The following is a 17,038-nucleotide window of genomic DNA, read 5'->3' as shown; positions in this document are numbered from 1 at the left end:
CTCTGGAGAAGATGGACAAGGTGACATTTTGGTACAAGACCCTTCTAAGGACTACCTTCATACAGTAGTACAAAGAATTGAGTGTAAATCTTTTACTGCAGTACGTCAATGCAAATCCGTTTCTTAGTTACATTAACATTAAACTCGTGTTGTGCAAATCTGAAACAAAGGCTTCATCTAACTTTGATGCAAAGCAGACTGAGAATCCTCATTCGAGGGGCCTCTGTTTGTTTCAGGCTAGCCTCAGTCACCATCCAGACTGAGTTAAATTTAAAGATGGCGCCTGCCTGTGGCGACATTTTGCCAGCAGCTCAACAGAAGAGAATTATTTATAACTTCACTCAACACACCTGGATCTGAAAAACGGCAGAAATTGGCGCCGTAACGGACAAGCTGCTAGTGGCACTTGAAGGCATTTGCGATATCGCGATCTCCCGCAGCTGCGGGAGCCCTCGACTGTAAACGACCCCTCGATCGCTGGAGAACACCCGACCCGACTGAGGATCACAGGTACTGTACCTGGAAACACCAGGGAGATGTCTGGAGCCGACGGGCAGGATCTTCCAGGAGCAACGGAGCTGGAGCTGCTGACTGTGTGGGAACCCCCATTCGTTATGGAGCGGGAGCTGCCGTCTGCAAGCATATCCCCGTTCCAGCACGGGTTAGCAGAAACAGCAGGTACAGTAAGTACAGTACCTGGAAACAATGGAGAGGCCTCCATTGTGTCTGAAAACGTGGCCGACGGGCAGGACTTCAGGTCAGACTGAAGCACAGGGCACTTCGACCCCCTCTCCCGACCATCCAACTGGCCAATGTACAGTCCCTTGAAAACTAAGTGGAGGACTTAAGGGCAAGGCTGCTTTACCAAAGGGAGCTGAGGAAATGCTCTGTGTTCTGTTTCACAGAGACATTGCTCACCCCCAGCTCCCCAGACTCAGCTGTCCAGCTTGAAGGGTTCTCCATCCACCGTATGGACCGTACACTGGCATCTGGGAAAGGGAGAGGAGGGGGCGTCATGGTCACCTCTGCGTGCTCAGCCCCCTGCTGTACTCACTCTATGCTCATGACTGTGCAGCTGGACATAGTACCATCTCCATCATCAAGTTCGCCGATTTGTTGTGGGACGAATTACTGATGGTGACGAGGAGTTACGATGAGGGATTACGTGAAGAACCCGTTCAGCACGCATGCGCAGCATACTTCAAAGCAGCGGTGTGGAATCACAGATAGACACAGTTGTTGAAGTAAACATAGTAAAGACAAGGAGACATCAGTTTATCAGTTTGACCTATATTATTGAGGGTGGGAGCGGAGGGCACGTAATCCCTCATCGAACTCCTCATAAAATACAGATCAAACTTCAAACTGGTAAGTTTTCATTTTAATCTTACTATTTTACTTCGGAGTCACGTGAGTGATTCCGTGAAGACTTCAAAGCTCTGTGATTTCAACCCGTGTAACATTTATTACTTCACGCTTTGCCAAAGTCTTTGAGGGAGGAAGTGTGTTATCGTAATCAACCAATGAATCTGTTTGTAGAAAAACACAATGGTATTTTTTAACAATAACAACAAAGGCCGCGCATGCGTGCTGTGCGGTTTCTTCACGGAATCACTCACGTGACTCCGAAGTAAAATCAATGATGAGACTAGGTTTGTCAGGGCCTCACTAGATATACAATCGGTCTAGTGGAGAGCCAATTAGATTTTTGATTTAAGTGTGTAAGAATGAACTGCAGGTGCTGGTTTAAACCAAAGATGGACACAAAAAGCTGGAGTAACTCAGCGGGACAGGCAGCATGTCTGGAGAGAAGAAATGGGTGACGTTTCAGGTCAGGACCCTTCTCCAGTCTGAAGAAGGGTCTCAACCCGAAATGTCACCCATTCCTTCTCTCCAGAGATGCTGCCTGTCCCTCTGAGTTACTTCAGCTTTTTGTGTCTACCTTTGATTTCATTGTACTTGGTATCAGAATTGGGCAATAAAAGAAAATTTGATGTAGTAATTAAATTATGCATCGTGAACTTTTCCAAAAATAAAGCACCACAAAAATATTGCTTCGCCAGGAATCAGTCAGGAATCCTGGCGACTATGCAGGACTGGCAGATTTCTGTAGACCTGGTGAAACAGCTGAAGTTCCCACAGCCCATTGCCACAACCACTCTGAGGCCAGACATCCTCCTGGTCATGGGAGGACTGTCTGGAGGAGGCTCACAAGAGGAAGATGACCAAGCATGAAGAGCTGGTCAATGACTGCCGTAAGCAGGGATGGAAGGCAAGGTGTATGCCCATCGAGGTTGGCTGCAGAGGTTTTGCAGGGCAATCGCTCTACAAAGCCTTGGGTACACTGGGCATCAACGGAGTGGCGAGGAGAAGAGCTATATAGAACACCACAGAGACAGTGGAGAAGGCCTTAACATGGCTCTGGATCAGGAGAGAAGGTCCATGGGGAGGAGCGAATGCCACCTGAACGCAAGTCGTGGTCTGGTCAACCACGGCTGGGTCGCCTGGGCGAGGGTGTCTAATGTTGAAAGACCCGAAACACCCAATGACCCCAGGTTACATCACTGATGATGTGTTCAGGAGCATCAACAGATGTATTTTTTTTAATCAATGCTAATATACATACTATCCATCTAGAATTCAATTACAAGGATACCTATGTCACACTCCTTCCCACTGACTAAAACTTTGCCTTCAACATCAAAATTCCAACCACACTCATCTCCAAACTCCAGGAGCTAGGTCTCAGCAACATCTTTGCAAGTCGATCTGGGACTTTGACTGATAGATTACAATCAATAAGGATAGGCCATAAAACATTTTCCATGATAATTCCCAACACCAGTCCTTCAGACAGACCCTTGAAATACTCCCTATGCACCCAAGGCCTGGCAGCCAATTTCTGCTCTAACTCAATTTATATTTAAAAAAAATATGTACATTCTCTATTTGTAAAACTATTTTCTGCACTCTGTTTCCTTTCTCTTTGCACCATGTGTTGCACTTGTGTTTGGTTTCATTGTACTCATGCATGGTATAATTTGCCTCGGTATCACATAAAACAGTTTTTCACTGTATCCTGATATACATGACAATAATAAACCAATACCACTGTCAATACCAATAGTCTGTATACTGAATATTGTGGATAACATTTTTTTTTGTTGCAACCTTGCACTGGTTTTGTTTTAAATTGTTTTACGCTTCATTGCAATAATTGACAGTGAGATTCCTGCCTTCTTTTCCATTAACTTGAACATCCTTGGGGTTTAAAAGACTTGAGACATTTTTTTTTTCCACACACTCCACAATCTTATGCCATCCACAATTTACCAGTTAATACAAGCTGATAGTATCAGCTGGCAGTTTCATTTACAGTTGTTGGAAGCATTTGCTAAATCTTATTCTGCATTTGTATGTCTGTTCATTTTGATGCAAAGCTATATTTTAGTTGAGTTTATTACTGACACGTGTACTGAGGTACAGTGAATTTTTTGTTGTTGCGAGCTATCCAATCAGCGAAAAGCCTACACATGATTACAATCAAGCCGTCCACAGTGTATGGATGCAGAATAAAGAAGGCAACATTTATTGCAAGATAAAGTTCAATACATTTGAATTAAGACTATATTATGAAGGAAATAATTGTTGCAATAGCAGAGTTCGAAGGTCAGGCTCAGATGGCATAGGGGCCTCATTGATATAGAGAGTGAAAAGCCAGAACATTATTAAAAATGAATGCTCATTTCTTATTTACTGAAAATATTTGGCTATTGCTTGATGCCTCTTTTTTCTAAGACAGTCTAATGATTCCCTCGTTCAATTTTCTGTACAAACTTGATGGATGGCCTTCTTCATCAGCATGTTCACTGAACTATGAATACGACAATGAGGTAGGCTCTCATGACCTTTTCATGACTTCAGCTACCCACTCGGCATGCTGTTGTAATGGATGGAGACAGCAACAATGATTTTAAAGACTCTTACTGGGATGTACTTCAAGGCATCAACATGTTCATCCGGGTTTCTAAAAGATTGAAGAATGCTAGTAGTATCCTTTACATCCATTGAGGTAGTCCCTATGGCCTCTTCATGTTTATCCTCCATTACTGCCTATGGGGATCTTATAGAAACATGGAAAATTCTTAAGGTAGACAAAAATTGTTACGCGCGAACTTCCCGCGGACTTCGCTCGAACTTCACGTCACTCATTCAACCTGCGCGCGGCCTCCGCTTCTGGTTTGGTCGCACTCGCCGATGCAGTCGCATGCTCGTGGAACCGGTCCTGTACGAGGATCATTCGACCTCCGCGCGACCTCCGCTTCCGGTTTGGTCGCGCTTGCCGCATGCAGTTGCATGCTCGTGGGACAGGCCCCTAAGGTATAGCTCTGAGGGCTAATGGAATCAAGGGATATGGGGAAAAAGTAGGAACGGGATACTGATTTGGATGATCAGCCATGATCATATTGATAAGCGGTGCTGGCTTAAAGGGCTGCACCTATTTTCTGTTTCTATGGACAGCACAGTGGAATTAAAAGCCATAACTGCTGGCAATAATCTTGATGGCCAATTAATCATCCTAATACATGGTGCTGAATTATCAAGAGTGCTATGATGAATCTGCTACATGATGAAAGCTTCATGGAAGTGTCCAGGTTAACAGTCGGTATGGAAGATTCTACTACATATTGATTAATGAAACCCTTCCTGAAAATTAATTTGAAGAGGTTTTCACAAGAGGCTTTCAATAAAACTGCTATTGCTTCTGGTATCAATGGGAACCCTGCCGGTCTCTGGAAAGTAATTGTTCATTCCTTAATTCATTGTTTTTATGGTCAATCTGAATAGCGTGTCAGCGACTCTCTTTATACAATGGTTGGCTGCTGGCTGACAGATGTGGTAAAGATCGCACAAGGCTGTTATAATAGTATTGAATTTACTTTGTTCAAGCGATCTGTAGGTCTTTTATCAGCAGTTGCCATCTCTCTAGTAGTAACTCGGGGATTGCATTATATTGAGGTGTACCGAGATCAGTTTACAGATAGAACGTGGAAAGAGGCCTTTTGGCCCACTGACTCTGCGCCAGCCAGTGATCCCCCCACACTAAGTCTATCCTACAAACGCTAGGGACAATTTACAATTAAACCAAGCCAATTAGGCTACAAACCAGTACGTCTTTGGAGTGTGGGAGGAAAACTGAGATCCCAGAGAAAAATGACGCAGGTCATGGGGGGAATGTACAAACTGCATACAAACAAGCCCCCGTTGTCAACTTCAAACCCGGGTCTCTGGCGTGAAAGGCAGCAACTCTACCACTGTGCCACCATGCCACAAGATATTGTTGAACAGTTATAACCATATAACCATATAACAATTACAGCACGGAAACAGGCCATCTCGGCCCTACAAGTCCGTGCAGAACAAATTAAAATTTTTTTCCCCTTAGTCCCACCTGCCTGCACTCATACCATAACCCTCCATTCCCTTCTCATCCATATGCCTATCCAATTTATTTTTATATGATACCAATGAACCTGCCTCCACCACTTCCACTGGAAGCTTATTCCACACCGCTACCACTCTCTGAGTAAAGAAGTTCCCCCTCATATTACCCCTAAACTTCTGTCCCTTAATTCTGAAGTCATGTCCTCTTGTTTGAATCTTCCCTATTCTCAAAGGGAAAAGCTTGTCCACATCAACTCTGTCTATCCCTCTCATCATTTTAAAGACCTCTATCAAGTCCCCCCTTAACCTTCTGCGCTCCAGAGAATAAAGACCTAACTTATTCAACCTATCTCTGTAACTTAGTTGTTGAAACCCAGGCAACATTCTAGTAAATCTCCTCTGTACTCTCTCTATTTTGTTGACACCTTCCTATAATTGGGCGACCAAAATTGTACGCCATACTCCAGATTTGGTCTCACCAATGCCTTGTACAATTTTAACATTACATCCCAGCTTCTATACTCAATGCTCTGATTTATAAAGGCTAGCATACCAAAAGTTTTCTTTACCACCCTATCTATATGAGATTCCACCTTCAAGGAACTATGCACGGTTATACCCAGATCCCTCTGTTCAACTGTATTCTTCAATTCCCTACCATTTACCATGTACGTCCTATTTTGATTTGTCCTGCCAAGGTGTAGCACCTCACATTTATCAGCATTAAACTCCATCTGCCATCTTTCAGCCCATTTTTTCCAAATGGCCTAAATCACTCTGTAGACTTTGGAAATCCTCTTCATTATCCACAACACCCCCTATCTTGGTATAATCTGCATACTTACTAATCCAATTTACCACACCTTCATCCAGATCATTGATGTACATGACAAACAACAAAGGACCCAACACAGATCCCTGAGGCACCCCACTAGTTATCACGGTGCTTAGAGTGTATCTACCTCTATGCTGTACTCTAAATTCCTTTAACCTGGCCAATTCTATTTCCCCCTCATTATAGTGTAATAAACAAAATAGAAGGTTCTCAACGATAGGGGAGAGAATATAAATGGTAAAAGGCAATTGGGTGTAGCCAGAAATATGCAGGTCCAAGTTCCATGAAAACAAATTAGCACATCTGGAAAGAGGCTTTAGTTACCAGAGAGGGGACAGAAATTCACATGTAGCAGGCTGCACAATCGAAAGTAAACTGATCAATTTCATTGACATCAATGTTGTAGCATTCATGCCTTTGAATCAGAAGGTCATGAATTCAAGTCTCACATTTAGCAATTGGTAGGAAATCTAGACTGATGCTGATGCATAAATTGACTGCTGTGTTTCCGACATTATAACAGTGTTTAAGCTTCCAAATATAATTTGGTGACTGTGGAGCACTTTACTACATTTGAGGTTGACTAGAATACTAAACAAACCCAAGTTTTTTTTTCTTATTTTACATGAAGCATTCTGGATATTAAATACAGAAATGTCATTGGTCAAGTACAACTCTCCTAACAAATTATTCAGAAAAAGAAAATCATAGCTTTAAAAGTATGTATCATGACCTCAAGATAACCAAAGTACATAATGATTTGCAATAGGCAACCAGTTATTGGACTCAAGATACTGCAAAAAGTAATGCAGCAATGACCTTATGTAGTGAGGTTTATTGAGAGATAAATATTGCCCAAGTCTCTCAGATATATCCACTCCCTTCTTCATCTAAATAATGCTCAGGTTTACTTCAAGCCAATTCAGGAGAGAAGATGAGACCATAATTTAACTTCATTCAAAGGACTGCAGGTCATATATTGCAGTATGCCCTAAATGCTGATGAACAACATCAGCAGAGATTTTACTGACTAGTTTCTGTAGTGGGATTCTATCCCACAGTCCTCTGTGTCTAGTGCAAGACTGCTATTAACTGAGTTGCAAATTACACTATGGACCAATGACAACCTTTTCCACGATTTTAGTGAAATATGTAAGTACAGGACATGGACTGAGTTCTGCAGACTGAGTTACAGTCATGCTATGTTCACGCTACTTGTCCATTTCTCTTCAGCACACCTCCTCCATTTATCTATATTACTAAAAGTCTGATCTTGATCACTTTTTGTTGTTCTGTATATTGATTTTAGATAAAACGCTGCCACTTACGGCTGTGATTTTTGGCCATCATGCTGTGCAGGACAAGAGGATTTTTCCCATCGATTAAAAATAAAAGAGTTATTAGTGTTTAAAAAAATGTTGAGATTCTCTCTCCTGAAGGCCACGCCCCTTCTGGAGGGACTATAAAACCCAGAAGTGTTGAGTGCCTCAGTCAGTCTCTGCAAGATGGGGGGAGCGAGAAGGTCACGTCTCTCAGTCTGAGCTGTGAATAACACTGAACACATGTCTACTAAACTGTGAGTGGTATTACTGACCTGTCAGTGCCCTTAATGTAGTTTGAAATATATAGTTTGGAAATACTAAAGTTGTGTTGCCTTTGGTTTGGAAATGCTAAAGCTGTGTTGCCCAATTAAAGTTGCCTTGCCTAATTAACGTTGCCTTGCCTTCTATATAAAAGTCTAATCTTAACCACTTCCTGTTTGCGCTTCATATTGATTTTAGAAAAAACGCTACACTTCTGGGTTTTATAGTCCCTCCCACCAGAAGGGGGCGTGGCCTTCATGGCATGATTGACAGGAGAGAGAAGGTTGTGATTTTTGGCCATCTTACTCGGAGTCCCCCTCTGCTCATCAGGTGCTGAGGATATTTCCCATTAATGAAAAATAAAAGTTATTAGTGTTTAAAAAATGTTGAGATTCTCTCCCCCTGTCAATCACTCCATGAAGGCCATGCCCCTTCTGGTGGGAGGAGGGAGGGATTATAACACCCAGAAGTGTGGGCGTGGCTCAGTCTTTGCAAGATGGTGGAGGGAGAGGTCACAACTCGCTGTCTTTAGTGGCCTTGCACCCTGCTTGAAATGGTATGAAACTGCACTTGAAATTGGTGGCCTTGCAGCCTGCTTGAAGTGGTAAGAAACTACACTTGAATTTGGTGGGCTTGCACCCTGCTCTAAATGGAATTTCAAGGAATAGCCGTGAGTCAACTGCCAGCCCACCAGCTGTGAGTAAGTGAGCTGCCAGCACAACAGGCTTGAGCCGGCAGCCCAAGAATCCATTTGGCCCACAATACTAGACCTCTGGAAACCAGTCCCTTCAGCCCACAACACCCATACTAGTGCTCCAGAAAGCCCCCCCCCCCCCCCCCATATATTGGTCACCAATATTGGAATTGGTGGAGAGGTGGAACATTGCATTGGGGGACTAGCCCTCCCATGTGATGCTGGAACCCAACGGGTCCCACAGTCTAGTTTTATTTTTTTAATCTACCATCCAAGGACATAGATAATTTCTCTGTGATAGGCTAAGTAGAGGCTAAAGGGCCTGTCCCACGCCGTTTATTTTGGCGACTGCCGGGGTCATATCAGTGTCCCCAAAAGATTTTGATCCTTTCAAAATCCAGAAGCAGCAACAACGAAAACTGGTGTGACACTTGAAAAAACACAGCGCGCCATATGTCATCATGCCGCGTCATCACCGCATCACACCGCAAATTTTTCGGTGACCTGATAAGTCAGTCAATGATGCTGGCAGTCACCGAAAAAATACAGGCCCTTAAGAGGTGAGACTGTATTCTAATGTTCTTTAAACACTATTAAGTGTAACTTTTGAAATTAGCTCAATTGCCACTTTTTTTCAACTACTTGGAAAAGGCAATTTCAGAATGGCCTGCAGCCATTGGCAATTATTTCACTCTCAGTTCCCTCAGTAATCTGTTGGCTATATGTGCACAACAAGATCTTGCAAACAGAAATGTGATAATTGCCAGATACTTGGCACTAGTGATGTATATTTAGGATAATAGATATTGCCTAGGTCACTAAGCACATTCCTGCCTGCTTTCTTTCAAAATAATGCCAAGGGATTTTTATATGCAGACGTTGGAGAGAAGGTGCAGACTCAATACCATCCAAAAGACTGTCATCTCAGGTACCTCTGCACCATCTCAATGCTGAGGTTCAGTGTCAGCTTGGACTTTTCTAGTTTGTTTCTGGAGTGGGACATGAATAACATCTGCTGAATTGGCAGCTCCTGCCTTTGTAATGTACTACAAATCTGTGCAAGTCTTTAAACATTTTCTATTCAGCATTAATTTAAAAAATACCAGCATTGCCATATTTGTTTTCATAACCTACTCAGAAAGGCAATTTCAGAAAGGCCTGCAGCTATTGGCAATTACTTCTCCCTTAGTTCCTTCAGCAATCTGTTGGCATCCATGGATACCATGCAACTGAACTGAATTTTCTATTACTCATCGGAATAAAATGGAAATTTTTTGACTTTATGCCACTGTAATAGTTCTAACTCTATGCCACTGTATTCGAACAACTATGTTGACCATCCCTTATGCATTTGTCTCAAAATTTATTTTCAATTACTTCATCAGAAATTAAACTTGGGAGAAGCAAATCATTCACAAACGATCAACTATCCGTTTTACACTCCCACTCAGTCAAAATTAACCAATTAGCACTGCCTCGTCACCCTCCTGCTCTGAGGTCAAATCTGGGCTGACCAGGAAAAAACCAAGGTGCACATGTAAGCCCAGAAAGTTTATAATTGGTCTTAAAATATGTAGGCTTATTTTCATTTTTATTTACTATTTTGCTTCTTAAATGTAATTTTATGAGATTCTTAACAAAGCAACTGAATACAATGCACTGCCCAAAAAAAGAGGTTACATTGAAGAAGGGTCTCGGCCCGAATCGTCACCCATGCTTTCTCTCCAGAGATGCTGCCTGTCCAAATTGAGTTACTCCAGCTTTTTCTGCCAATCTTCAATCTATTTCACCCACTGTTTCAAAATGTTATTTCATTGACTCCATAGAAATCAAAAGTCTTAACTGAATTAGTCTAAAAGATGAATTTTGCCCATTGTAGGCTAGACATTGTTTCAAAAGAAAGAAGAAAATAGGAATGTGCATGCATAAGAGTTCAAGAATCTGACCTCTGTCTATATTGCACTCCCCTGTTTAAGGAATGTGACAGCATTATTTCTGTTATTGGAGGCATCATAGATACATAGACAACAGGTGCAGGAGTGGGCCATTCGGCCCTTCAAGCCATCGCCGTCATTCTATGTAATCATGGCAAATCATCCACACAGTGCCCCATACCCTTTGATTCCGCTAGCCCTAAGAGCTCTATCTAACTCTCTTTTGAATGCATCCAGTGAATCAGCCTCCACTGCCTTCTGATGCAGAGAATTCCCCAAATTCCCAATTCTCTGTGTGAATTTTCCTCGTCACAGTTCTAAATGGTCTACCCCTTATTCTTAGACTGTAGCCCCTGGATCTGGGCTCCCCCAACATCGGGAACATGTTTCCTGCATCTAGTGTGTCCAATCCCTTAATAATTGTTATTTGTTACTATAAGATCCCCTCTCATCCTTCTCAATTCCAGTGAATATAAGCCCAGTCGCTCCATTATTTCATCATATAACAGTCCCGCCATCCCGGGAATTAACCTCGTGAACCTACACTGCACTCCCTCAAAATTAGGAGACCAAAACAGCACACAGTACTCCAGGTGTGATCTCACCAGGGCCCTATACAACTGCAGAAGGTCCTCTTTGCTCCTATACACAACTCCTCTCGTTATGAAGGCTAACATGCCATTAGCTTTCTTCATTGCCTGTTGTACCTGTAGTTAGTAACTGATAATTTATTCGCAACTATAATAGTGATGTCCAAAATGTATAATCCAGAAAAGCAGTATTTTGGACCTCATATCATAGAATAATCAAACAATCTTCAGTTTTAAACATTCTGGAATGGGTAAATCTCAGAGACAAATCTATCAAGGGAAAAACACAGGAATGAAATGATGACTTTTCATATTAATGGAGGTGCATGCCGAGTGTGCTGTGTGTATGAATTCCATCTGGGCAAAGTACGAAAGACACTGATAGCTATGATCAATGTCAGTCTCCACTGGCCAGATCCAATGCATTTGACGTATAACAATTTAATTAAGTCAAGAGCATCCCCTTCAGATGTTTGGATGCATATATACATTTATTTGTATATGCGAATTTCAAAGCAGATCTTGAAGAGAATTTCAAATGATGCATTAAACAAAAACTTTCCATTCCCTCAGAAGTCCAGATTTATTTTTCTGAGGTTCAGGAAAGACAGTAGAATGAGTGCCACATGCAAGACCTTCTCACTTACCATGTAAGGGTTTATATCTGCTGAATCCAATACATTTGTTACTTCCTTGGGCACCTTGCCAGAATCTGTATGGTATTGTTATAATTGACCAAAAACCATTACATGCTGTGACATTGAATTTAAAATATTAGCATAATTTGGATATATCCAAAATTCCCAGCTAAATAAAAGCCATATTTGTTTATGCTTATTGCAAACTGTAGTGATGGATCCAAAGTGGATTAGTCAGAAATGGTGGCCCCTGAGAGAAACACGTGCCATGAATACCTCTGCACAATATTACAGTGAATAAAAAGTGAAATTATTTGCCAAGTTCTGTGTCGGGCATTGGGAGGTGCCTATAAAAGGATGGACTATCTACTGATCGAATCACTGAACATTTATGATTATTGAACATGTTTTCTATGTCCACTAATACCATCAACAACAAAATCTATTGATGTCAACCATGAACATTTTAATTCATCAGCAACATCTGTTTCTTTGGTAAATCTCAGGACTGTGAAGCAAAGCTTTCTGTATTCACTTTTACATGAAAAAAAGACATGAAGAGCTGGATAAGCTGCATCTCTGGAGAACATGGATAGATGACATTTCGGGTCGGGACCCATCTTCAGACTTCAGACTTTTAAATGTCCTGACTCGATTTTCTATCTTATGTTGCTGTTTCTTTCTGGAGGATATACTGTAACTTGTCTATATCTGGCTTAAACATCTTGCTGCAATGGCTAGATTGGGTGCTTATAACACACTTCATTTATTTGGCTACTAATCTTGTGTTGTCTGGCATTTTTGAATACAATACTTCATGACAGAAAAACAGAAAGAGTACAGCCAATGGCTAATTGTGTGAATGACACAATTCATTAGTTGTGGTGATAATTGCTGAATGCAGCAGCAGTATATTGCCATCGTCTTTTCAATGCCTAGATTATGTTATTAACTATATTTCCACATATTAAAATGTAATTAAACTTACTGCTATGTGGGTGGATCCAGCTCAGTCATTATCTCAGTAAATGATCCTTCCTGGTTAGTGACTTGGTTGACAACCCTTTTTATTTGCACTTTTTCTTGCTCGCAAAAAATAATTTGTCAGCTTGAATCTTTCTAAATCTTACAATTTGCTAAATTATCGTTCAAAGCTCTGTTGCAAATCATTGGAATAGCAGAGAGGTACAAGTTTGAAGATTTTTCATTAACAGGAGACACATAAATCAGGAATCTCCCCCTCCCCCTCCCCCTCCCCCCCCCCCCCCCCCCCCCCCACACACACACACACACACACAGCATACATTTCATTCACAGCAGATCTCACTATCAATCATCTCGTCAAAATTCTCACATCGCAAAACTGCACTAAGAACTTCTGCTGGATTCTATGCCAGAGCATTTGACATTAATGAAACATTAGATGCAAATTGTTGCACTGCTACCTTTACCCACTATTGACTAAAACTGACATCTCAATTGAGATATTGATTGTATCATCTCTGTCTTAAGTAAAGAGATGGACAGAGATTACTGCTGTTTGGTTAACCACAATATTTTTGATTAGACGTTTGGTCTTCAGGCTCATTTTCCTCAGACTGTTGAAGGCTATAATAATTCACTGAAGGCAATTGAGAATGTATTCACCGTAGCCTACCTTCGCTTATTGCATATATGCTCTCAATAATGGGAAATGCTCCACATTTTCCAAAGTCTTCATGTGACCCTACACTATCAGGGATTGGGGATTGGGGGTGTAATGCAGTGGAGACAGATTGGTAGAAGATCTTTGTGTTATGGATGCTTCATGGAAGGTCCATTATTTATCATACATCAGTAAATAAGTCGTTGATAACCCAAAGCATAGCCTGTGATTCTGCAGCTCAGCACACGGCTGTTTGATGATTAAGAATGCAGTAATCTGGAGTGGAGGTGATGAAGGTTAAACAGTTTCTCATTACTCTTATTAGTTCCATCCATCAGGAAGCTTGTTTCAGGTGAAGTGTAGTGCAGCAGTGAGCAAACCTGAGGGTAATATTGAAATGATGATGTGGGCTTGGTTGATACCAGTCTGCACTGAAATTGGGTTTGTTGTAGACCCACTGTAAGGTTGATAGCTTGTAGCAGACATAGGATGGCAATTAATTCCTAGCAGCCAAATTTGAGCAGGGTACACCATAATTCATCTTGATTTGCTGAATGAAAGGCTTTTGCAAAGTCATAAATAGCCATATGCAGTGGCTGATCTGGCTTCCTATATTTCTCTTGAAGTCGTCACATGAAGACAGGGTCCAGTGTGCCTTGAGATGGATGGAATACGCACCGGGATTCCGGGAGCAACTCTTTAACCCCTGAGAGAAGACAGTTGAAGAAGACCCTTACAATGGCTTTCGCTGTGACAGAAATCAGGGCAACCCTCAGTAATTATCGCAATCAGATTTGTTTGTTTTCCAGAAGATGTCTTAAATACGGAGTCTCTGAGAGCCTCTGGCAGGTCCTCTTCTTCCCAGATAGGGGTGTTGAGGCTGTGAATTGATGTCTGAAATTGCATTTCAGCTAGTTTTAGAACTTCCGCAGGATACTGTCTGCTCCCGAGGCCTTACTGTTTAGTGGTTAATATATAGCAGTTTCCAAAATGAAGACTAGGATGCATGGATTTTATTTGTGGAATGAAGTCAGGGCCACTTGTGGCACAGATGAAATCACAGATACAAAGTTCCTCAAAGTGCTTCGTTCACATGAGGTGTTGCTGTTGCTGCTATTCCTCAGATCTTTCAGAATACTCTGTTTCATCTTCCATTCCCATTATTACAAGCATAACTCGCAAAGACTAGATACATGTGGGTCTCAGGGCAATTTGAGCACAGATGAAATCACAAGGTTCTGGCATGAGTACTGAGAATCCTCCATCCCAATCCATAATTCCTTAGTGGGCTTGTGCAACCTGAGCACTTTGTCCCAAAGTACTGAAGACTGCTAAAGCAATTAAAGTGAGCTTTTCAAAGTTAAAAAAGCTAAAAAATGATAATTCTTGAGTGGCCAAGTCAATCACCCGATCTGAACCCAATTGAGTCAAGTCAAGAGTGTTTAATTGTCATATGTCCCAGATAGAACAATTCTTACTTGTTGAGCATGCTTGTTATATGCTGAAGAGAAAGACTAGCCCCCAAAACAAGCATAAGCTAAAGATGGCTACAATACAGGCCTGTCAGAGCATCACCAAAGAAGACACCCAGCAACTGGTGATGTCCATGAATCGCAGACATCAAACAGTCATTGCATGCAAAGGATATGCAACAAAATACTAAACATGACTACTTTCATTTACATGACACTGCTATGTCCCAAACATTATGGTGCCCTGAAATGGGAGGTGGGGGGGAGGACGACTATGTATAAACACTGCTGTAATTTCTAGATGGTGAAACAAAAATGTATAAAAATATCCTTTATTAAAACCTGACAATGTGCACTTTAACCACGTGTGATTATTTCTATTACAAATCTCAAATTGTGGAGTACAGAGGCAAATAAATAAATGATAGGTCTTTGTCCCAAACATTATGGAGGGCATTGTATGTTGTGATAAAAAGCAGCCCAGATGGTGTGAACACTGTCGCCCCTGGGAGTTGAGCAGTAGTCTGTGATGTGCTGTATGAAAGAAAAAAAAATCATCTTTGGTAATCTTAAGACATTTAACGTTGATTTTCTTCTGGCGGCACTTCTGACTCACGATTATTTTGTGCCCAGGTAGGTGGAGAGATTAGTCAGTGGTTAGTTCCGCAACGTTACTACCTGTAATTGCATGATTAATGCAAACAACCTACTTGTCTCTTGCTCATACAAAGACATAATGTATGGGCGCCTGTGCCCGAGTTGGGGTGTTGCTTTGAGTTGCTCGTCTCTCTGACGAGCAGATGTTGGTAATGACAGGATATTATTCCAAGCTGAAGAAGGGTCTCGGCCAGAAGCGTCACCCATTCCTCCTCTCCAGAGTTGCTGCCTGTCCCGCTGAGCTACTCCAGCATTTTGTGTCTAATATTAGTTTTCTCATTTGCCAATCATTCCTTTCTGAGGGTTATGCTGATTCTGACCCTGAGATTAAAATCATTGCAAGGATGTTCGCCCCCCTTTGGTACCTCGGGAATATTTTTTTCTAAGTTTGGAGTAGAATCTTTCCTTAGCCTTATTCGTAGTTTCCAGGGTTTTGGTGTACAAGCTGATGATTGTGGTGTGCTGGTCCCATGTTGGAATGAGGAGAGTCGTTAATTTGAAGGTCAGTTTGCCCTTCTTCAAGATCAAGAGACTTGAAATTGGCATGGTACACCAATACCAGTGCGAGAATTCCCTATGGTGTGACAGTGCTCAAATAGTACCACACAGCAATAAATCCCAGAAATGCTTTAAGAATGCCATCAAACCCTCAAAGAAATAAAGTTTAAAATCTTTACCAACCCATATGAATGTTTGGTCCTAGACTATTTAACCAGAACCATTTGGGAAAGCACCAAATACTTAATGTCTCTCCTGTAGTTACATGTGCAGCTCAACCACACATTGCAGAAGAAGCATGTGATCCACCGGCCCGACCCAGTTCCATGTTTACCCACGTGGAACTGTCTTGAAAACCCACAAATGACTCATCAATCACCTCAGAACCTACAGAATTGTGTTAGAAGCAAATCATCCACAATCCCAAGGATCTGCTGAAGAGGAAAATTAAATAAAAAGAGTAAATATGTTCTTGTTGAGAATACAGTAGGTGTCCAAAGGAGGGTCCTGACCCAAAACATCACCTATCCACATCCTCCAGAAATGCTCCCTGACCTGCTGAGTTAATGTTCTGCACAGGAACAGAGTAATGACTCACCACTAGTGCTGGTCTTCCTCAGACCCTAATTAAATGTTTATCTGTTATTAATTGGAGAGCTGCGAGAGGAAGGGAGAGCTGCGAGAGGAAGGGGGAGCTGCAGGGTGACTTGGATAGGTTGCGCAAGTGGGCAGATGCATGGCAGATGCAGTATTATGTGGATAAATGTGAGGTTATCCACTTTGGTGGCAAGAACAAGAAGGCAGATTATTATCTGAAAAGTGTTAGATTAGGAAAAAGGGAAGTGTAATGAGATTTGGGTGTCCTTGTAAATCAGTCTCTGAAAGTATACATGCAAGTACAGCAGGCAGTGGAGAAAGCAAATGGCATGTTGGCCTTCATAATGAGAGGATTTGAGTATGGGAGCAAGTAGGTCCTATTGCAGTTGTACAGGGCACTGGTGAGACCACACGTGGAATATAATGTGCAGTTTTGGTCTCCTAATTTGA

General features: G+C 41.8%; 1 protein-coding gene across 3 annotated transcripts in view; it reads right to left on the bottom strand.

The window, feature by feature from the left end:
- Positions 1-17,038, bottom strand: part of nlgn3a (neuroligin 3a) — a 232,911-nt gene that overhangs the window by 62,882 nt on the left and 152,991 nt on the right. The gene's annotated exons all lie outside the window — the stretch shown is intronic.

This window comes from Leucoraja erinacea, chromosome 12 (genome assembly GCF_028641065.1).
Source record: "Leucoraja erinacea ecotype New England chromosome 12, Leri_hhj_1, whole genome shotgun sequence".
NCBI classification, from domain to species: domain Eukaryota; kingdom Metazoa; phylum Chordata; class Chondrichthyes; order Rajiformes; family Rajidae; genus Leucoraja; species Leucoraja erinaceus.
This window is presented reverse-complemented; position numbering and strand designations above follow the sequence as displayed.